Source organism: Gavialis gangeticus, unplaced genomic scaffold (genome assembly GCF_001723915.1).
Source record: "Gavialis gangeticus isolate Ggan-Ray unplaced genomic scaffold, GavGan_comp1, whole genome shotgun sequence".
NCBI classification, from domain to species: Eukaryota; Metazoa; Chordata; order Crocodylia; family Gavialidae; genus Gavialis; species Gavialis gangeticus.
This window is the reverse complement of record NW_017728992.1, coordinates 43,480,586-43,503,064: the sequence shown is the minus strand read 5'-3', so window position 1 is coordinate 43,503,064 and position 22,479 is coordinate 43,480,586. Positions and strand designations below refer to the sequence as shown.

Here is a 22,479-nt window from a genome sequence, read left to right as displayed (position 1 = left end):
TTTTTTTTTTTTTTTTTTTTAACCTCTCTCCCCCTCCCCCCCCCACAACTCCCTTAAAAATGTCCTGAATTTAGTAAGAGACTAGAGAAAGGGTGGTACTCACTACCACTTTCTTGCTACGTAAACTTATTTTGTGATAGATTATTTTACTTGCATCTGCAATACTAGTCATACTAGTCATTAGTTTTTTAATGAGTGGAGACTTCTAGAAAGCAAGTAATGCTTGCCTAACTATATATAAAGCAAAGCTGTTAGTACTATTACAGTCTACCAAAGTGGTAAAGTAGTTTTCTTAAAGCGGGGGGGGGAAGCTAGCACAGAAGTTGAGAACATGGTTTTTCTTTAATATGAAACAGAAAGCTCCACTTGTGGCTCCAAATCAAAAGCCATGTTCAGAGTAGGAAGAAGCCATCCAGCAACAGTAATTTGACATTCTTCATTTCCTTGCTTTTGCAAGTCCAAGCTGGCCGTTTGGCAATACTTTCATCTAGTTACTGTGTTAAAGGTAAGCCATAATCAGCCAGTAATGTTCTTAGCAGACTATGATTTTGGAAACAATTCTGGTGCATTAAAAATATTCCACTTGTGGCAATTCATACAAAATTCTACCTGGAAGGCACAAACTGTGTGATGGCACTTGAAACCATAGCTTAAAATCCCAGTAACAAAATGAGTTTACTTCTCCACCATGTCCCAGTTCAGCAGTGAGACTGTGGGGAGGGCGGTTAGTGAGAGAGAGAGGAAGTGGTTAGAGTGGACAAGAAAGCAAAACAGGGTCTCTCCTCTTAAACTGTCCAGTTACATTCCTTCCACATACAGCAACCTGAACTGCTTTTGTTTTCTTGAGTTGTGGAGGCTATAAGTCTACAATTTAGCAATTAAAGCTTTATGCTGACAGTCAGCAACTCTGGTATACAGCCAAATTCAAGATAATGAAAGACCCTTCAAAGAACTGTACTGTGTTTAGGATGTCTATCTTGGGATATGGTTTTTCAACAGTACGGGCTACTACTCTTGACAGCCTAGTTTAGACAGAAGCAAGATTTTAAACACATCAAAACTGTAGATATGAACCTTTGGGTCCCCTCCCACCATTTGCCCTAACCAGTTAGACTCTTAACATAGTAGCCTCCCAACAGGCTGACCATAAGAAAACCCAGGACATCTGGGACATTCATCTGTGACATCCAGAACACTGCCTACCCCACAACACTCTCACAAGTCGGTGAGGATGGGGTGATGCGCCAGGCAGGCAGCAGTGCCTGCCTGCCTGCAAGGCACTCCGTGCCACTCCAACTCCTGGCCAGACTGCCCTGCACCACTGCGTTTCCAGGACACCCATTATAATTCTCAATAGCCGGACAGAACTGCCCTCTGAAATTTGGGACTGTCCAGACTAAACTGGGACACAGCGTCACCCTATGTCTGAAGATACCATCCTGCCTCGCCTTCTGCTGACTTCAGACCAATACAGCTCTTTAACCAGCTAAGACATGTTTCATACAACCTGCCCCAGCAACAACAATGTACAAATTTTCTGCCAAGGCCACAATATGAAAGAGGATCCATCCCATTCAGTTTTGCAGTGGGTAGGAAGTCCATTCATAAGCAAATCCTTCAAGCTGAAAGCCAAATCAGCAAGAGTTGAGGCCACATTATTACTTAGGACATGGAGGAAACTGTCATACTACTGTTTTCTCTGGAAACATCTGGCATTTAACTCATTATATGCCGTGTGACTTGTACCCCGTGCGACTTGCACCCAGCACCCCTTCAGTATACATCTGCAGCCACCTTCAATTCTATTGTCTATGGTAAATACCTATCACTCTGGTATTGAGATACAGAGATTACATACCACACAGCAGAGATGTGGGATGGTTCCTGAGGCGTGAAGTGAGCTTTTAGGTTTGTGAAGCATTTGGTTTCCTATCTAAAACTCTTTGATTTATTCATTTCCTTTGCAGTTTGTTTCTCTTCGGCTCCCTTTCCTCTCTCCTGCCCCTCATCCCCCCAACCCTCACATAAAAAATATTAATTAAAAAAAGCCAGTAAGTCAATGCTGGGCACTGCAGCAACCCTCTCTCACGGGATACTGTATGAAGTACATATTCTATAACCCCTCCTTGGGGGAAAACAAAAAATAACAGACAGGCAAAACCATAAGTAGTGGTTTGTCTTGGCTAGTAAAAAGTGTTTACAGCCTGTTAACGGGTACATTCTAAGCCTCTAATATAGGCAAAATGTTAGCTAGTGGATTATGCTTCAAATCAATCAGTTAACTTATGCCAGGTTAAAAATTCTTGTCCACGTCACAGTTCATAACATTAGATGAAAGATCCTAGAGCATGCAAGATGAGGCATTCCAACAAAAATACCTTTCTATCTTAGTAAGGACGATGCCTGAGGCACTTGAACAAAGCGTTCTGCTATCTTGGGACTGTGGACTGTACTTCCATGATTCGCAGCTCCTTCTCAAGGGCTGCCAAGTGTATAAACGGTTCCCATTATTTACTCAGATTAACAGTTGGTAAATGGGTCCCATGGAATCACTGAAGAATTTTCCTTATAACCATTTCCCTTGCTTTTTAAAAAAAAAAAAGCCTACCCCTTTACCCCCCTCCCTATTCCTGAATGAATGTGAGAACTTCCTGGGCTCAGGACAACATGAATAGACCTGGCAACTAGTCAAGGAGATAGTGCGAGCCTGTGAATGCTCTGAATTCAGCTTCTGGGCTGCTGCTAAATTAAAGGAATTCAGGAGCTTCACAAAGGCTTGGCTATTTAATGCCTTCAGCCTTTTATGTTATAATATAATTAGGCAGCATACGAAAGAAAGCCTCTTCCAACTGGCTGTGCAGAACAAGCAGACACAGTGACTTCTCCTGACATTCTCCCTTTTTCTTACAGTGATGTCATCATCACACTTCTGTGAAAGTTTTAGGACAGCAAGGTTTTCAACCTGAGAGAGTGCATCTTTACTTGCAGTAGGGGTCTTAGTTTGCTGATCCTTTTTACTGTATCATCTTTCAACTCCAGCCTCCAACATACACTAATAACCTCCCAGACATGTTCCTAGACCAAAAACAATTTTGCTTGCTGCTGTATGGTTAATCACCAGACACAACGTGTTATTACATTTGTTTACAGACTATAGCATCTCCATGCAGTCAATATGCTCATGACAAAGACTGAAGTGAACATCTTAACTACCACTACAGCAGCCACTAACTAGCAGGCCAAGTAAATTAAGAAATTAAAAAGTTTTGTGCAATTTCCTCACCACTGCTGAAGAAGACTCTTCTAGCAGTGGCTGGAAATCTAACTGAACCTCCATCTCAGATAAAGATTGCCTGCAATTATAGTATCCTCTGTCAACTCCAATTTCTTCCCCCTCAGTAGGTCACCTCAGTCTTTGTGGTATGGATGAAAGCTAACTGGTAGAGAAAGAATCCAGCTAGCTTTCATCCATACCACAATCTCACATACTGAAGACACCGCTGCTCCATAACGATCTTAAGCAGCCCCATACACACATGGAGTAGGATAACTAAGAACTGGGAACCCCGCAAGCAAGTCAGATAGGAGAAAATTTCCCATCCTGTTCCTCAACCAGGACAGGATGGAGCCATCTTAGCACAGCACCATCCACCTCTTTTGGGTCTGCAGGTATTGTTTGAAAATAAAGTAAAATCCCTGGCAGTTAATAGACCTAATATCAGAGGTATCCGCCTTCGTCTGCTACCCAAAGGAGCATCCACCAGTTAAAAGTATCTTCCATCCCATGTGGAAGGTTTGGCCCATACTAAACAGGCCAGGGATCTCTCAAGCAACAAGATTCAGCAAAAACTGCCTCACTGCAATTTTGTCAATAACTACAACCACCAACAGATAAAACCCTCCCACTGAAACAGCTAGATAACAAGCAACGGCTCCCCGATGACCTACAGAACAATCTTTTTCCCTATGGGGGCAGTGATAATCCTTGCAGGCAATGAGGCTTTACACTCTTACACTGGAGCTCACCAGCTTGGGCGCAAGTTACAAGAACACCTCAGCATCCGCTGGCAACCTTGAACAGCAAAAGCCTGAAGTGGACCTGCCAAATTAGATGTCTGACTTCAGCAGAGCATCCAATTATTTATCCGAAAGTCTTTCACTAAACTCAACATTTATAACTTCCCTCCCACTTAATGTAGAGATACCTCTACTATGATAAACAGCCCCGCTCTTAGAACAACACCAACTGTCACAGTTGACAGAACCCCATTTTGTCCTTGACTTGTCCCAGCCTTGTTTCTCTATGATTGGCTCATACTGGACCTCACAGGAAATGGCTACATTTAATTATTTGAATCCTACACTCAAGTCCTAGCATTTAATTATCAATTGCAAAGAACAGCATAGGCACCAGTTAAAAGTACAGAGGTTCATCTCAATAGGCACAGCTTCCATGTAAGAGATGCAGGAATTGACGATTCATTTCTGGCAGTCTTTTTAACTGCTGTACTTCTTGCATCAAACCAGCGTATAAATTTCTGTTGAGACACCGATATATGCTGCACATGATGTACATAGATGTATGCATACATGCTTTATCGCATGCATTGCTCACACCCACCTTATCTAAACAGGGTAATGTCACAGCTGTTTCACTTTGCTGCTGCTTTCTGAAATTCAGATAAAAAACAGCTGACTGTAGTTGCAAAGGCTATCCAGTTCAATAGGTCACAAGAACAATAAGACACTGAGGCAAGTTCAAGAGAACTATCAGGTCTTGGGAATCAAGAACGACCACTCTATAGACAGCTTCCAAAAGCACATTTGGGATTTGAAAGCCCTGGAGAATCTTCACAGTCTGTAAGAGCAGCACTCTGGTTATCTGATGGAGATATACATCAGCTCCTCACAGATCACATGCACCCAAAAGAAAGGAATTCCCTCTCTCAGCCACAACTATTCATTTTAGTAAGAGTCATTGTTTACTTCTAGAATAGTGAAGTCTCCCAGGGACAGAAAGTGATTATGAAAACTCACACCTGCTGCTTGGACAAAGCAGAGTTCAGACTCCCAACATATCAGTTTCAGGGAGGGACCAAACCCAGATTCATGTCAACTTGGTTAAGTTCAACAGCACAGTCCCTCATGGATGACCAAAGCAGAAAGCTCAGAACAGAAGCTACATTTAATGCCCTGTCCACCATACCTCTCCACCATCAGTAAGACAGTGTATAGACAGCTATTTGATTACCCAAACTTAGTAGCAAAATTGGTAGTTTGGCAGCTGAAAAAAAAAATGCATACAAATTAACAGAGTTCCTTTTCTTGATAATGTGAAGAGAAGAGCGTAATCTAAAACAGCAGTTTAGCACCTGGGACATCCACATGTAAAGGTTAACACTCATTTAAAAAGCATAAATTTATTTTTGCTGCTAAGCTTAACTCTTACAATAGCAATGCTGTGCCTGTTTTAAACTGTGGTTAAAAAAAGAAAAGAAAAAAAGCATGCATTTCAGGAGTGCTATGGTATTATCTAAGGGTCCATAGCATAGAACCCACCCCTTACATAATTCAACTTGAAAATCACTACTGGTGGTAAGTGAACAACTGACAACTGCTTTCACATACCTGCTTTTTATACCATGTGCGATGCTTCCTAAACTGTTCAGACTTTGTTTTATCCTTCTGCTTTAAATCAAGTTCTGGAACTAGGCAGATTATATACAGATATACCAAGCCAGCATGTCTATGAACATAGGACGCAGTTGGTTTCCCCTACGCTGCGATCTACAGTCTAGAATCTGCCGTCAAAACAGCAGACAAAGCGTTAGGGAGTATTAAGAAGTATCAAAACAGAAAGTAGCATTATGCCCCTTAATAAATCCATGGTACATCCACACCTTCAATACTGTGCTCACTTCTATATCCTTTTTTGAGTTGTGGAGACTAGAAGAACTAGAGAAGACACAAGAAAGGGCAACAGGGATGATCAGCAATTTGGAGGGGCTTCCATACAAGGAGAGATTAAAGCAGCTACGCCTATTCAGTTCAGAAGAGAGATACTTGCAGGGGGACATGATAAGGGTTTACAAAATACTAAGTGGTGAAGAGAAAGTAAATAGGGATTTATTATTTACTCTTTTTCACAATACAAGAACTAGGGGTCACAAATGAAACTACTAGGTAGTAAGTTTAAAATGAAAAGGAGGAAGTTATTTTTCCCCACAGAGTATAACCAGAATACGGAACTCAGTGCCACCAAAATGTGGAATCTGAGTGTTTCAAAATGGGATTAGACACATTTTTGGAAAAAAGGGGCATCAGCACATATTGAGCATGGGTATTAGGGATACAGTCTTTGAATCAGAACTTCCTACCCCTTAAATGCTGGGGGCTGCCAGTGAGGTACAAACAGTGGGAAAGCACCCTGGTCATACCCAGTTCACTCTCCCTTTCAGCATCCAGTCTCTGCCACTACATCACACAGGATACTGGGCAAGATGGTCCTATGGTCTGACCCACTAAATGGCAATTCTTATGTTTTTATGTTATGTTCAAATCCTGCTCTTTTACTGCAGACTTCCAATGCCTGACAGATTCCACTGGAATACATCTCCCCTCTCTCTCAGCAAGTGATTCAGTACTCCTGATTTATGCATGAACTTACAGACCTATTCATAAGTCCACTACAGAGAAGAAACCAAAAAGAAACTTGCCTTAAGGAACTTGCATACTGGCTAGACCCCAACAAAACCCAAGGACTTCCCATACTACAAACAGTTCAGTTGCAAGTGTACTGAAGGTCAGAGCTGAAGAGGCTGAATGCTGATCCATCAACATCATTGCACTAGATGGAAAATGCATTAGAAAGGAGGCGGCGGGGGTGGGGAGTCAAGGGAGTTCATGTATGGATAAGGAAAGCAATACACATTTCCCTGCTATTCCACCACTAAAAACACTAGCAAACTATCAGGAGTCCAACAGCTGCATTCAGTTTATATAATATGGTGCAAACTGGTACCATCATCACCCTCAATCCCAAACTGCAAGGACTGTGATGGAGCATTACAGGCTGGAACCACAACTCCAAGCACCACACAAACGCATCAGAAAGGTACTCTGTAGGGTGCATTCTGTGTATGACAGCAATTCTCAACCACGGTGATGCACAATAATAGCACTGCTAAGTAGGCAAATATGATTTACATGACAAATGCAGAGAGATTTCAAATACACATTCATAGTGACCTATTATGGTCTTTCTGAGTTCTTTGCAACAAAAGAATTGCTCTAGTATTTTTCTGTACTCAGATAACAAGTGGAAAGGAAGAGCTAGCATTTTCCAAAGGCTGCCTCAAGTCAAATGAGGGGTACCTCAAGCCTCAAAAGACTGAGCATCACCAAGTTATGAGCTAATCTTTACAGACATAGTGGGTTAGGGCAGGAGGGATCTGACCTATTTAAGTGAAGGCAAAGCAGCTCCCTAAACCCTGCACTTTGACCAGCCTAGTTTGCTTTCATTTTTTGTTTAGCCAAAGAAAAAAACATTAAAAATGTGTGCGCGCGCGCGCGCGGGGGCAAATCAAATGAAAACAAACGCATCTTTCTGCTGCATTCTCTTTTCAATTCAGCTCCAGCATGCCTCCTGAAAACATAGGCCCATGGGATCGCCCCATGTGCCCCATGCACACCTGCTTCTGGGAACAAACAGGGCGAGACCAGGAAGGGCGGCAGCAAAAGCATGTGCTCCTGCTACAGCCATTTCCCAATCTAGCTCCACAGGAGGCATACAGCACAGTTCCCCCTGGCTGCAGCAGCAATAGGCTGAACATATTATAATTATCTAATAAGTTAATAATGTATTAATTAATAATATAAACATTGTACTTATATTAAAATTGGTTTCTTAAATGGGGTGTCACTAAATTTAGAAGAGGAGTTTTGAAGGAGTGCCTAGAAGCTAAGCAGATTGAGAACCACAGACACATGATATTTATCCAAATCTAAGAGGACTTTGATTTTAAGATAACACTCCCCTGCCTTCCAATACTCAGATTCTAGACATGAAAAAGTATATACTTGTTAAAATTTTCCATGTACAGAATCTGATTATTGAAAGGTTATCTTACATTCATTCCCCCCAGCCAGCACAGTGGTTGGGGGCAAAAGCCCCACCCCCACTTGCCTGCCTGTCCTCCCATCCCTTGCCCCGCCTGTGCCTACCCTGCTGCACCATCTACCCCTCCATCCCTGTGCCTACTACCTGACACCAGTTCCCCTTCCACCTGGCCCACCCCTCCATCGGAATGCAGCTATGGCCCCAGGGCAGTCCACAGTGGCAGTACCCCTGGCCCAGCCAATCAGGCAAATGCAACAGCTCTGGGCTCAGCTGGGTCAGGGCCAGAAGGGCTAGAGCTGACAGTAAGTGGGGACAGGGGGAAGACTGCACCATCTCCCCCACATCCCCCCACACCCAGCTGCAAACCATACATCTCCCCTGTGCACCCCTTCCCTCCTCCAACTTGAGCCACCCTGGCTCAAGGAAGGATAAAAGCCAGAGCTGAGCCAGTCCGGGCTGGTACTCCAAGATTAGGCTTCCCCCTAGCCCCCTCCCATGGTGAGGAAAGACAGAAAAACCCAAAGCTTCCCTGACTGTACCACAACGATCAGCTGTCTTGCTTATTTATCTCAATAATCAGACACATTTGTCATTCCAAAGAATTCCTGCATGTGCTCCATTTATTAACAAACTAAGGTGCAACTAAGGAGAAGTTAAAGAGACTCTCTCAAAAAGTGACCGAAACCCAGATGTCCACTCTCAGCTCTACCCTTTAACCATACAACCACCCTCTTTACCAACCCAACTGCTTCTACGTGCATTATACATTCACTGGGTTTTTGGTTGTAGCTGTGTTGGTCTAAGCCTCTAAGGACATAGACAGGCAAGGTTCTTTGGGTAGATATGATATTTTATGAGACCAACTGAATAGTTGGAAAAAAAATCTTTATAAGCTTTCAGGTGCAATCATCCTTCTTCAGGCAAAGACTCCCTGTGCCTGAAGAAGGGTGATTGTGCTCGAAAGTTTGCAAAGTATTTTTTTTCCAGCTACTCAGTTGGTCTCATAAAAGATATCACATCTACCCCAAGAAACTTGCCTGCTTATAAATTCATTAACAGCAGGACTGAAGGGGCACAAAAGGCTGAAATATTCAGCATCGTACATACCATACAGGTTTCAAAGACACTCTCATCAATAAACAGGCCATATAGGTTACCGATTTCACTTTGGTGCATCCACACATCAAGGCAGTTTGCTTGTGCAGTATACTACATGCTATGTTGTGTAACTAGGAGAAGATTGGGAGTGCCATCAGCCTGATTATTTTCACACATTACCCAGTAAGACTCCACATGCCTTTCCATCCATCTAATTCCACCATGCTGAATCAGCTCCGCAAGTTATAAAGTTGACAAAACCTTTTGACTGAAGCACAAAAGCTTTTCAAAATGAAAGTCAATATCAGCACTCAGCCAGAATAGAATACATATACCATGTTCAGTTTCTCATGCACTAGGTATAAGACAGTTTCACAGACAGAACAGACTCCAAGTGGTCAATAGGGAGGGACCTTTATTCTATTCCGCACTGTAGCTCCCGAGTAAAACACACAGCAGGCACTTTGGATGTTGATGCACCGCTTGCATCACACTGACAATAGACCAGTCATTCTACTCACAAGCAGGATGTACATAAAGTCAAATTAAAAGCTAAGATGACAAGTTTTTATATCAACCTTAATATTACCTCAACACAGTACAGTACTTCGTTCTGTCAAGCTGTAGTTGGCTTAAAAAGCAAAACAAAAACAAAAAAAAAAAACCAAAAACACACCTTCAGGAGGTCAGGATGAGAAGACTAGAGTGCCTGTCAAAGCGGCAGTGCTGCTACATAAAGTTCACATTAGAAAACTGTGTCTCTGCCTTTGTTTACCTTCACATTCTAAAACCATAAAAAGTTTCCATTCACTTTCAAGTTAGGCCATCTACAGCCCATGTAAAAGGCAAATCAATCTATGAACAGTTTTGGTTTGCCTATTTACATTTGCTTTAGCACAAAATCATGCTACAAACAGCATCAAGAAGCTGGTAGAAGCAAAATAACATGCATCTCTTCTGCTGTAAAGTAAGGAAACAGGGTTGATTACCACGCTGAACAACTGAAGCTACTGAAATCACAATTACAAGTCTTGTTCTAGTGCTATTTTCTAACGCTGTTAAGATTCGGCTTCAACTAAAAAGTGCATTGGTAAAGGCATGCCCTCCCTTTATCATAATTACAGGGCTCACTTACAACTCTTTCCCTTTGGGTCAAAAGAATCAAGACTTGGATATAAACAGAAAATAAACTTGCATTTGATTTCATAATCTGCTTCTAAAACATTAATTATGTTTAGAGATTTTATGCAATTTTATTTGAACAGAACTTGGCACAGCAGTTTGAGTGCTGGAGGGAAGGGAAAAGGACTGGTTAGAGTAACATTTTTTTTCCTGAAAATTTATAAACCCAATCCAAAATGCAATGAAGTCAGCTATACTCCTACTGACTTTGAATCAGACCCTGAATGACAAACAGCCAAGAGAATTCAGACAGCCAAATTTTACTTTGGCACAAACAACTTAATGAAATTACACTTTTAAACCGGTGGTCAATTTCTCTCCTAATTTGCACACTGCCTGTTAATACTGCAGCACTGGTTTCACTCTTATCCCAAACGCCAAAATTAGACACAACTGGAATGAAAATTCTAATTCTTACGCATTAGTTTGTAACATCCAGGCTTAGGTAACATGTAATATGTCATTCTTAATTCTCACAATGGGAAATCCATGACCCAATTTGGCAAAGAGTATTTTTATTCTTGTTTCAAGGCCACAAAAGCCAGATGGGGGAGATTGCAGTTCCCCAACAATAGGTAACTTGCAAAGACAGCATGCTGTGCTGTTGAATTCAACAATTCTTCACCCCAGTAAAGGCTTCTTTTGACCTACTAATAATACATGTTTTTCAAGACAGCTTTGTTTGACTTACAGAATGCAATACACCTCAAGGGGGAGGGGGAGGTTATTTACATACACACACACTTTTAAGTTTCATAGTTTTTAGGGGCTGTAAGGGACAGAGCAGATCAATCGGGTCTAGCCTGCATGTACTTGGGCAGGAAAGATTGATGACCCCAGCAAGATGGGCATCAAGACACTTTTTCATAGATTTCATAGACATTTGGGCTGGAAGGGACCCCAGAGGATCATTGAGTCCAGCCCCCTGCCCCAGGAATTAAGAGTGATCTTTTTGAAGATCACTAGGTGTTTTAGTTGTCTCCCATTCAGATAGCACCCAATATCATGGAATTTTTAACTAAATTAATTGTCCAAGTCAGGCAGTCCTGCACAGCACTTTGGAGGACAGGCCACAAGGTGCCTACACAAGGGCCATAATGTACACGCGATGCTGTCTGCTGCTCACTGATTTCCATTTCTCCACCTACAAGGTATGTTAAAATGGGCAACAAGGCAAGGTACTGTTCACAGCTGCATGTATTCTGCCTACCTGAAGCCTACCCCACCCAAGTTTTCCACTGGACAATAGTATTACTCATTTTCAATCCATACATATCTTGCCGGTGGAATGTAGCTGCTGTCCTACCACTGCAAAAAAACGAGGATGTTCCTCATGTATAATGCAATTAATGTACTACAGCTTGCTTTGTGGCAACAAGAAATAAGTATATTTAGCCCTACCGTTATGCCACAAAATAGCCACTCACATTTGAGGTGGTTGCTACTTAAGCCACCTCCAATTTTTAAAACAACAGTAGTTCATGAAGATTTAGTCCTGGCTGAGACATTTGAAAACTACTAATTTAGAATGTGACAGAGGTCTACTTTTAGAGAACAAATGCTACATCACACACAATATATTTGAAGGGCAAGAGCCTCAATTAAAAAGTTGTTGCAAGCTGAACAAAGGAATGATGGCATCTCATGGAAAGTATCCTCCTACTGTAGCTGCCATCACCTTCCAGTTCCAAAACTTCTGAAGGAGTACCTGAATAATAAAGTTGGTGAAATTTTCACTAGGAAGCACCAATTCATCAACACCAGAAGTTTTTGGTCAAAAGTATTAGGAAAGCTTCTCAGGTCTGGGAAGGAAGATTATTTCCCACCCCGAAATGAGAGGGGCCACTCACCATTCCCATCCCAGAGCAGTCAACAGCTCAGAGCACCCATCTCAGGGACTGGACTGAAACCTGGCATCCCAAATCTCAGACAAGAACCCCCACTAACAGTCTCCTGACTAATCTGGGTGGGAATGAGTCTGCTTTGCAGAGGGGAGGAGGGAGAAACTCAACAGATCTCCCAAGCAAAAAGTATCCTGAAACCTTGAATTCTCAACGTTCATCTTGTAGCCAAACCTATTCAACCAGTCCACTAACTGAACCAGCATTACCTTTTTTTAAACACCAAGTCACTTAAATGACTGGGATGAAGTGGCTCACATTTCTCAGGCAAGTCTCTCAAAAAAGCAGGATGCTGGAACTGCACAACTCCCAAGTTAGCCATCAGAAACCAGAACTTCAAAATATGCCAACACAGAAGGCTCCTTTGGTCTGCTCACCCAATTTAGTTTCTATAGGCATTGGAACACACCTCAAGGGTCAAAACAGGTTACAGTTGAAGCAAAAAAAGATTTTGCCAAAAATTCATATTTAAGCTTAACAGTTAACATAGTTAGTTCCCAATTTCAACACCTTAATAGTACTTGCAACGGCTGTTCAGTACAGGCATACTTAAAGGGCATACTCTTGGCCCTAACCTTACATTTTATGAAGTCTAAACCTAGGAAGGCTGCCTACAAAATCCACAACACACGTACACCTGGCTTCACCTGCTGTAACATGCCAGACAATACCATAACATCAGCAGCAAAACATTCTAACAATTTCTGAACTCCAAATATGCTTCATCCTCATGAACTGAAGTGAAAGGGACTATAAAGAGATTTCTTTCCACTGATGTTCACTGCCTAGAGCCAAGGAGAATGCATAGTCAAGTAAACTAGATTTCTAGAATTCTCAAGGGATAAAATACCTTGCAAATCAGTTTACTCAAACTCTTGTCCCTTTAACTCAAACAAACAAAAGGACGTTAAGGTATTTTCAGGTGAAACTTTACCACAAAACTAACAGGTTTAATCTCACAGGAAGTGTCCCTGTAGATTTCTAATGCTTACAAAAATGTGATAAGAAAATGGGAGACCAATGAAAATGTGTAAGTGGCAGCCTTTTACAACACCTAGAAGTACTCCCTACAGTTCTCCTTCAAAAATAACTATTTATGTAATAACGAAGCTTCCTCTATGTTGTCTAATAAACCAGTAAAGCAATAAATACTTCTGAGGACAGTAAAGCACAAATCAGTGCCTAACACTGATTCGGATCAAGGCTTTAGCTTTTTTGTACTGCTGCTAGCAGCTTCAATGACTATCACTTTAGAATACTGACAGATTGTGGGTCTTCTCACTGAACAGACGGATGTTTTAAATTGCACTGAGGGTTTTTAGGTATACCACCACTACCATGAAGAAGGAGCTTAGGCATCAGCTTTCCACAGCTACTGCTTTTTGAAACAGAGGATGTTCAGTCTGTGTATTAGTGACATTTAGAATGCAGAAAGGCTTGAAAAAACATGGGGGGAAAAGACGACATACTATGGAATACCACATTCAATAGTAGAATTCAACACACAAACATTCCAGCTTCCATTCTAAGTATTGGAATGTAGCCTCCCTGGTGAGATTTATCATGTCTGGACTTCAAATGTACTTATGTAATGGAAGCTGGCCAAGTGTATGCCAGAATTGGGAGCTGTAAGTCCCATTGTACTTACAGCTGTTACATACCAACAAGTATGCAAGTTACATCAGCATTCCAATGTTATCAACTTGCTTCCTCCTTCACCTCCATTTCAAAGGCCTTCATAGACAATATAGCCCTACTGATAGTCAGGCACTGGCTCTTCAATTTATCTATTTTCTTGCAGAAAATGTTATTAAAAGGTTGTTTTGCTTTGGTTTGGGTTTTTTTGTTCTTCTATTCCTGCATATATTGGATACGTCTTTCCTGCAATCATGAATAACACACTGCATACATTCACTGTTTTTTTTAAGTATTTTTCCCTGGTAGACTGGGCAGATGTCCAGTAGTTTCTCTCTCATTCAAACTGGAGTATATGCCACAATTCACAGGTGTGGATGCTGTTGTGGCTCCCTGATTAACACTATTTAAATGACTTCTGACCCAATCAGCACTGAGTGGAGCCGCACATAACAATAGGTCAGCACCACTGCACTAGAACCTGAATCTCACTTTACACAGACTTCACTTGAACAGGGTGGGAACAGCCAACAGACCACAAAACAGATGCAAATCTCACACAAAATGCATTGAACCAGAGCAGCAAACCAACAATAATTCTATTCTTCTAACTTGCCCACAAGAAAACAAATGTTGGAGATGGCTCATCCTGGCCATGCTGGAGAAGTTAAGTGTTTTGATTTAAGCACATTGAATGATTAATAAAGTCTGGCTTCCCACTGATGAGGGATTATGAAAGTTTCTTCCCACTACATGTGATACATAATCAATAGGACACATTAGTTTCAATCACTAAAATGTAAATAAAACCTACATCAAGGTAGGAGGACAGAGTGGAAAAAAAGAACACAGCACCTTACAGCTAGAACTTGCTTCTCTTTACAGGCCTTGATTCTCAAATTTTTAATTAAATTCTCACACCCACAACCTCCCCTTCTCAATAGCATGCATTAAAAGAAAAAATAATTACATGTACATTACACCAAACAGTGCTCCAAAATCCAAAGATCCTCTTCTCAAAGTCTAGAAGAGACTTTTAAACAGACCTGTTTGCTGAGCTTAATTAAGACTAAGGGTTTGTAAGAAAGGAGCAAGAACATTTACGAAAGCTTATGTGCAGTTATTTGTTACCTTTATTATGAAGTAAGGCAACCTTTTTGTTTTGTGATGCCCATCCTCTAACACACACAGATCTAGACCAGGGATGACAAACTCTCTTGGCCCCCCAGGCCAGAACCATACCCATCTCTGGCAGCAGGGCGAGCGGTACAGCATTAACTACTGTGGGGATGGGTGCATCACATGCCCCTCTGTTACCAGTACACATCCCCAGTGGGGCTCCATATGACATAATTCAGCATCAGATGCCAGAAGGAGCCCCATGGTCCGTATCTTTATCAACCTTAGTCTAGACAATTCAAGATATTCCACACCCTAGAATAGTGGTTCTCAGCCTTCTCAGACTTGAGGCACCTTCTGCAAAATGAGCAGCACTAAACTTCAAATACTAATTTATTTACTACAGTGCTTATCTCCTTGCAGAGGGGCCAGACAGTGGAGGCAGGGGAGTGGCCAGGCAGAGAGCCTGAGCCTGCTCCTGTCTGCTTAGCTCAGGGGCGGGCAATTATTTCAGGCAGAGGGCCACTTACTCAGTTTTGGCAGGCTGTTGAGGGCTACATAGGTAGCTCTATCTCTTGACAGGTGTCCCACCCCCTGGTCACCATCTTGGGACCAATGTCCCAGGGCCAGCACTGGTGGGGCCCAGGTTGGCAGGGGTCTGTGGAGCCGGGCTGGACTGCACCAGCAGAAAGAGGGGGAAGCTGGCCTGACTCCATAGAGCCCTGCCAGCTGGGACCCTGCGCTCCTGCCACCCTGCTCTGGGCCCCACCAGCACTGGCCCTGGGACACCAATGCAGGCCCCGTGCTCCTGCTGGCTCCTGCACCTGCTCACTCCCAGTGCCCCCCAGCCCCGTGGTACAGGCGGGGTGCAGTGCACAGCCCCAACCTCCTGCTTGCTAGCAGGGAAGAAGCTGGTGCTGAGCGCAGGGAAAAGCGGCCCCTCACCCACCCTGTGGCCAGCACTCCCTACTGCAGGCACTTCCAGCCCACATGGGGCTGTCTGGAGCAAGCACAGGCAGCCCCACGCAGGCTGCACACAGAGAGAGCGAGGAGCCGTTTTTCCCCACACACTCAGCACCAGCTTGTAACCCACCCCCACTGTCAGCCTGGGCCCCACCAGCTCCAGGCTCACCTGTCAGGGCTGCGCACAGCAGCAGCAGCTGCAGCCCCCCCTCTTGCCGTGCTGGGCAGTGTTAGCTGCTGCTGCCCGCCCAGAGCTTGAACACTGGGCAGCCCACAGGCAACAGTGGAAAACACTGCCCGATGCAGCAAGCGGGCGGGCCACAGCTGCTGCTGTGGCGCAGCCCAGATGGGCAAACGCGGAGCCGGCACAGGGCCCAGGCTGGTAGTGGGGCTGGGTTACAAGCTGGTGCTGAGTGTGGGGGAGGGGGGAAGTGACCCTTCACCCACCCCGTGCCCAACACCCCACGCTGCAGCCACTTGCAGCCCACGTGGGGCTGCCTGCATCTGCTTGGGACAGCTGCGTGCGGATTGCAAGCGGCTGCAACAGGGAGCATGAGCCATGGTGCAGTGCAGGGCAGGGCATCAGGCACGGGGCCGCTTTTCCCTCCCCGCACTCAGCTTTTCCCTGGGCCACTGTTCCCCAGACTCCACCCCCCACTTAGCTGCAGTTCTGGTGCAGGGGCAGCCACATGGTCCCAGGCCAGAAGCTCCAGCTGGGGTTTCTGGCTGGGGGGGGGAGGGGCCAAGCAGACCCTACTGTTGTGAGAGACCACTGGGCTTCCCTGGAGTCCTACTGCTCTTGGTTCCTGTCATTTTTGACAGGAACCATGGGCAGATAAATATTAATTTTCCAAATTTTTAGGGGCCCAGAGGGCCAGACAGAATGGCCTCACGGGCAGGTTCCAGCCCGTGGGCCATATTTTGCCCACCCCTGGCTTAGCTGCTCATACCTGGAGCCTGAGCCTGCCCTTATCTGTTTAATCTCCTCACACTTTCTGCAGCACCCTTCAAATGATCCCTAGGCACCCCAAGCTGCTTCATCACCCTGGTTGAGAATCTATCCTAGAAGGACCATAGAGTTACAATGCCTAGGAAACTCTCATGTGTTATTAAGGGTGTTTATACATGTGCTCTGGAAGGGGGGAGTTGTTTTAAGGGGGTGCTAATTAAAGTGCTTGGAGCATCTTGTGCATCAGTATCCCTGCACTTCAAAATGGCAGCAGGGCCGCTCTGGCTAAAGCTCAACTGAACTTTAGTTAAAACGTGCCACACCAGCGTTGAAGCACAGGCGGTAATTGCCACACTCCAGCAGACTTGATTAATCGAGGCACCTTAAGTGTCCAAACTTCTTTCCCCGACTACACAGCTAGAAAGGTTAGTGTTACATCACTTCCTGATTGTTCTTTTAATCTAATCAAATCATTCCACTTGACCCCAGTGTCTTAAATTTTCCCCAAACTGAGGCAAGGATAGGAAGACTGACATTTTGCATAAAATGGATTTCAATACAAAGCCAAACCCATTTTTCTCACAACTTTCTGAAAGGTCATGTGGGCAAACAGCACTTTTTCCAAATAAAGTCTGACAACTCTGTGTGAAATTGAGGTTCCTAATTACATCTGACATTTCTCAGTATTATACCTGTAGGCAAATCTCCTCACTGAAAAGTGATACATTTGGTGACACCAACAATATGGGGCCCCCACACTGGAAACCAGCAGGCTGAGTGATGCTCAAGATGGAGCAGAGCCAGAAGTCCTGTCAACCTTTCAGCAGGCCCCAAAATGCTAGTTGTAATAGAACAACTTTGCAAAAATCAAATTTCAAGATGTACATGGTTTACATAGTGCAAGAAGTAGTCCCGAATAATTTAAAATGCAACCCTCTTACACTTTCTATGACCTGGAATCTCAAGCAAGACACTAAACCCTACACTGGTCTCTTCATTTTCACATTGTGCTTGTAGTAGAAACATTTTTCTCTATATTCAAATTTTAAGCAGTCAAGCCTACTGGGACACATTATGTTTCACAAGATAATTTTTTTTTTTTTTTTTTTTTTTTTTTTTTTTTTACAGAGCAATAAGGGATATTATATCATTTGCACTCAAGAAGCACACTGGATCACAGCGACTCTTATGGTTTGAGGAATAATTTGGCAAGCCTGATCTAATTGGTCTCCCAGTTACACTACCGCAACAATAACTGCCCTATGGATTCTTATGAAGTTCCACAGTCAAGCAGAAGAATACCTCAGTAGAAAGCTATTTAACCATATCCTTTTACATTAAGATTTAATATTTCAAATGTTAAGGAAAGGAAGTCTTTGTTAAAAATAGACTCCCACAGAGCATGCAGTTACATGCATGACTAGTCACTAATGCCTGATCCTGCTCACACTGAAGTCAAAAGAAGAAGGATCAGGCCCTTGACTGTTATTTCACTCCAACAGCTTTAGCCATGTAAGGTCTCAAAAAACAAACAAAAACAAAAACAAAAAAAACAAAACAGTGAACAAGTCAAACACTTTCACAGGACCCTGGTGAAACTCCCTTAAAATGAGGAATGAGCATGCAGAGAGAGAGAGAGAGAGAGATGAGTAAACTAGAAGAGAGCTAACAAAATGAAGGGGGCGGGGGAAGGTGAAATCAAATTTTTCTTTAGCACAATGTATTTTACCATAAAAAAAGAAAACGTTAGGTGACAAGTCTTCATTTTACTCCTTTCACTAAAAGCTATCATCCCAAAGAAAAAATGCATATAGAGAGAGGATACTGGTAGACTATAAACAAACTATAACTCATCTCATATTCCCCCGCCAACCAAAAGTTTTCAACATTTTTAAAGGGGATAAAATATAGTCAGTTGCTTGCCCTCCTTTCCTACATACCTCCAAACATCTTTTAAGCATTTGGTTTTAGAAAACACAGATTTTATAATGCTCCAGAATTAGCAGGATCATTTTAAGATTTGATGATCCCCAGGTTCTCTCTATATTATGCAGCCTGCTTGACATACAGAATAGTATATTTTGGCCTAGTAGCCCCATAGGTTACTTCTTAACTTTACTTTGTACAGAAATGTTTCTGGCAATGCACAGTTTTAAGGATATCAAGGAAGCCAAAAGATAAGACATGGCCAGGGATGAACATACATGAAGGAAAAGGCAAACATTATTTGTAGAGCACAGAGAGAGAAATCAGTCTAAGTTTATCCCACTTTATAGCAAAACAAACCCCAAATTCCTAAAGCCTACAGGAGTCATTTTGCAGAAAACTGTGGCCATAGCAACAGAATTCCTGCATCCATTGGGACAATCACCTGTAGAAAGATGGACAGAATACACTATTTTAGAGCATTCCTCAGGACACTGATAAAGCTCATTTGTAAACACATCTGCTTACTCCTGCCAGCATCTCTCAGGTGACAGCCTAGATGCACCTCCTTTTCCCACTCCCCTCAGGGCAAGTCCTTGTAATGCTGAATTCCTCCTCGTTGCTCTTCTGTTCCCTTGCAACTCAAATGCTAGTTTTTGCTGATCTGGCCCCAAGCAGTGGGTCTGGCCCACTGCCCTTTCACCTCTGTTGCGTATCTTACACCTGTTTTCATAAGTCCATTACATACAGCCAGTACAATTAAATATCATCCAGCACTCCAACTCAGAATTGGTTTGGGCAGCCATTCTGTTACGAATGCCTTACGATAGAGATTTCATGCTTTAATCATAAACAGTGTTCTGAAACAGGAGTTTCAAAAAAGAGGTTGTTTTTGTTTGTTTTTTTTAAGACACACTTGAACAAAATCCCCCCAAAAGCTAGGCTAGTCAAAATGAGGCTGCATAATTCAAATGCAAAGTATTTTCCAATCTGATGCATGATATGATATTTCACAATATTCAATTACGAAATATCATATTAGTTTGGGAAGCAGTTAAATGTATATGCAGTAGTGGGGTTAACTGCTTCCCAAACTAATCACAATATCGACTGTGAATTGTATTTCAAAAATTCAACTGTTTTTAAAGTCAGGAAATTCAGCTTGCTCAAGCTGTTATCCTTTATCTTCATGACAAGTAGTATATTATACTAATAAACAATTACTTTAAAATTTTAGCTCTAGCCTTCTGTGCTTATCACATGCATATGTTTATAAAAAGATACATGTATTTAGGAGTGCGTATACATACACATCTTTTTATAATATCAACTAGGTATAGCAAATGGATTTGAACACGAGAATAAAAGGCTCAAGTACATTTAAGACTCTTTTATTCAGTGTCCATAGTGTGAATTCTTCTTAAAAGAAAAATGCAGGCAGTTACTACCGCATTTTATAAACAAGCTTGCACATTCCCACTTTGCTGTGGGAGTAGAAATAATGAATTTATAAAAGTAACATTCCCATCAAGAACATCTGCTGAATTCTACCCCCTTTTAGCACAGCTGAAAAACATTCAGACCACCATCACCACCTGACAGCAAGAGCCGTTGGTGACTTTTTCATTGCACCCCTCCCCTCCCAGTCAACTCATGAACTAAATAATACGTCACCCTACAGTATGACAACAAGGAAACTTAAAGAAAGCAGGTGACTACGGGCTTGTAACATTATTCTCTTCTCTCCTACCTCAGAAGTCTTTATTTTACATTCAGTAAGATACAGAAAGCTGCTGTATTGCCATACAGAGCAGGAAGAAAGTAGTCAGGTCTTGGAGTGGTAATGCCAAGATGGGGAGAAGATGTCATTCTCACTCAATACCTAACAATAGTATCAAGTACACACGCACACACACTTGCACACAGAAATAAATTCAGTTCTCACAGGGACTGTGCATAGTTTTCCTTGTTTAAGGACACAGATGGGTGAGGAAATATAAAGCAACTCTGCAACACTATAACATGTTTTACACTAAGTAACTTAACTAACAGCCTCAGAAATAGAAAATTGTGTACAGTTATAAAATTAACATTGTTACAACTTCTATCCCCCCCCCCCACCCAGTTGGTCTAATAAAAGATACCATATTTACCCAAAGAACCTTGTCTGCCTGTACTGAAATTTGGGTACCTGGCCAAGAGTTTTGATAGATATACTTCTACACTTTATTTTCTTCAATAAAACCCCACTGCTACATAAACATAATTGCTTCCCAAACTAACACAAACGTATTTCTTAGAACTAAATGCTGCCACTAAGTTGCTCAAGTCATAAGCTCCTGCTGCTAACCTGTACAAGTGCTAGCTGACCGAAGTCGTTCAGTTCCACAGTTCACCTTTGCTACCCATGTCTCTAACCTTGTAAATTAGGGAGCCAAAGGCAAGTCAAATAAATGGTTCAAAGCCAAGTCCAGCAGACAGCTCTGCTAAACCAAGAAGAAACTAATTGCTATTATGCAAACGTATATTAGAAAGACAAGCTTCCATCGTGAATCTAACAGAGAAAGACAAGCACACTTCTACAAAAACGCAATACCTTACAACCAATTCAAACCTGAAGGGTAAATGTCAAATATCCCCTTATAGAAAGGAACACATCGCAAGGCAACCTTCTGGACCCAAATATCATGCAGGATGTGGACAAAACCCAGATGCATAAAAAGGAGGTGGGGGTGGATAATCACAAAAATTCACAGTGTAGTTAGTGGACACAGCAGAAACATACCCCACCTTTGGCTAACAAAGGCTTTTTGAGGCAGCCTTGCAAAAATTTATCTCCAGGCTGCTAGTGTCTGGCCCCAGAATCAGTGCCAGCTCTTTTTTTCCCTTGGGTCTATTTCTGTTGCGCAGGGAATAAAATAAAGTTTCATCTGCCCTTTTAGAAATAAAAAAGGGGAAAAAAGTCTGGTAGGGCAGATAAAGGTGACAAGCTTTTGGAGATGGGAATTATTAGTCTGCCCACAGGTTGGGGAAGGGAGGGGTGGTAACTGCGCATGCAGACGTACAACATTTTGACCATAGGACAGCAGCCCTTAAGCCTTGAAGCACCCTCAAGAAATTTAGGGTGCCCCTTTGAAAGCATTTTGCAGTTTTTCACTGCAGTTTTGAGTACGGAAAAAGAATGGAGCCCTTCTTCTGTTGCCAAGACCATGGGAAGACCCCAACAGGGCAAAACGCTCTTGACACCACGGATTCCTGCTTTGCAATCTCCCCGGAGAGGAGGGTCTCCTCCTGCGAGGCGCATTAGACCCACAGAAAATCTGGGTGGGAAAGGGCCTCAGGAGGCCACCTAGAGCAACCCCCCAGCTCAAAGCAGGATCCCCCCCAACCCAGGCTTCAACCTTAAGTCTCCTAAGGATGGAGATGGCACCACCCCTCTGGGCCTGCTCCGGGTCTCCACCAGCCTCCCAGGGAGCGAGTTTCAGGTGTCTACCCTCCACCTCCCGCAGCCTCGCTCCTTGGGCGGCTGCGTGCCGCCCCCCGCACTGTGGCACCCTCGGGGTCTCTCAACCTGGCAGAAGCGAGGC

General features: G+C 43.0%; 1 protein-coding gene across 1 annotated transcript in view; it reads right to left on the bottom strand.

Annotated features, from left to right (window-relative positions):
• The window catches only part of PHLPP1 (PH domain and leucine rich repeat protein phosphatase 1), a 269,023-nt gene that overhangs the window by 245,376 nt on the left and 1,168 nt on the right, over positions 1-22,479 (bottom strand). The gene's annotated exons all lie outside the window — the stretch shown is intronic.